This window comes from Condylura cristata, unplaced genomic scaffold (assembly GCF_000260355.1).
Source record: "Condylura cristata isolate star-nosed mole 26May11 unplaced genomic scaffold, ConCri1.0 scaffold00704, whole genome shotgun sequence".
Lineage (NCBI taxonomy): Eukaryota > Metazoa > Chordata > Mammalia > Eulipotyphla > Talpidae > Condylura > Condylura cristata.
Genome location: NW_004567805.1, coordinates 1,961 through 3,337, shown reverse-complemented (window position 1 = coordinate 3,337; position 1,377 = coordinate 1,961). Strand labels below are relative to the sequence as shown.

The 1,377-nt window shown below is 47.0% G+C and overlaps 1 pseudogene across 1 annotated transcript in view; it reads right to left on the bottom strand.

Annotated features, from left to right (window-relative positions):
• Nucleotides 1–342: 342 nt before the first annotated feature.
• The window catches only part of LOC101624689, a 2,970-nt pseudogene continuing 1,935 nt past the window's right edge, over nucleotides 343–1,377 (bottom strand). The window contains exon 3 of the transcript XR_001146249.1: nucleotides 343–419. The product of XR_001146249.1 is annotated as an Ig heavy chain V-III region 23-like (transcript). The remainder of the gene's footprint in view (nucleotides 420–1,377) is intronic.

The following is a 1,377-nucleotide window of genomic DNA, read 5'->3' as shown; positions in this document are numbered from 1 at the left end:
TGTTAGCAGGAACTGAGGTGTGTTTATATGATCATCCTACCTGCCTAAGTAAAGAATGGATCCTGTCATTTGCCACTAGTGGATAGTAGTGAGGGCAATTATACTCCGAGAACTCATCAGGAGGAGAAAGCCCAATTCTGGAGTGTCTCCCTCACAGGCGGAACATGGAGAACATAACACTGAGTCACTCAGATGTTACCCGATAAACACTTGATATCCGACTGCAGCACTGAGGGTGAGCAGCGGGACCCATGGTCAGCAGTGGGGGTCCTGGGTCCTGGTGCTGGCTGGTGTGAGGGAAACATCTGTGGTGGTTTGAACCTATAACTTTGGAGGAGATACAGACATCAGCCTGGTTTCCCCATAAACACAGTTAATAAACATCACCACAGTGATGGTGACTGAAGTGGTATCATTTACTGTCGGAGACCAGCTCAAACTATCGAGGAGTCTGGAGGCAAGACAGGCCGGACCCTAAGGAGGGAAGGCATCTGCGAGCGGAGATTTCTAAAAAAGGGGGAAGAGGGAAAGGGGAAAGGGGAGCGAGGAAGACACGGGAGTCAGAGTTGGGTGCAAGTCTTCCTGCCCATCGTTTTGCAGGTCTTTATTTATACTGTTTAGCAAGATTTAGTTACAGTAATGCATCAGGTCTGTTAATAAGGAATCGGCATAAAATCTTTAAAGGAAGAGGGGAGCAGTGCATCCTCCTCCTGCTACTTTATGGCACACTTTGTGACAGCTGTCACGCACACGGATGTTTAGCTACGACTGCAAAGGATCAAGCTCTGGGAAAGGATGGACTGTTAGCAAGGGATTTAGGAGTCCTAGGGAAGGAATCAATTGTGTAAGCAGAGTCGTCAGTGATAGTGTAAAGAAAAGCTAGTAGCTAAATTAAGGACAGCAGAGAGTAGCCAGTGTTTGTTTTAGGAAAAGGTTAGGGGGCGCGAGCCCCCAGAACTGAGGTCAATCAGACACCACAGAGGAGGGCAGAGCCAGGGCACCACCCGCCAGCAGGAAAGGCTCAAGGAATCATCGTCATTACAGGTGAAGTCACCGATAAAAGTGGAGAATTGAAAGGAAAAGTCAGTAGAAGGAAGGAAATAAAAAAGTGATGGAAATATGAATGAAGCCCAGTTGAAAAGACTTTTCAAGTGAGAATGTAAGTAAAGCTGGTCATTGCAGAGGTAAACTAGGTAGCCAAACTCTAGCCCATACTGGAAAAAAATGGGAGAAAATGCTATGAATATAGTCAGAAAAGAAGGAGACGTTCAAGGAGACGTTTAGCTCGTTGATGTGCCAGGATCCCATGGGAACCCTGGGTGTGTGGGTCAACAGGGTGGTAAAGCTGCAAGAAATGGACCAAATGTTGGAATCCAC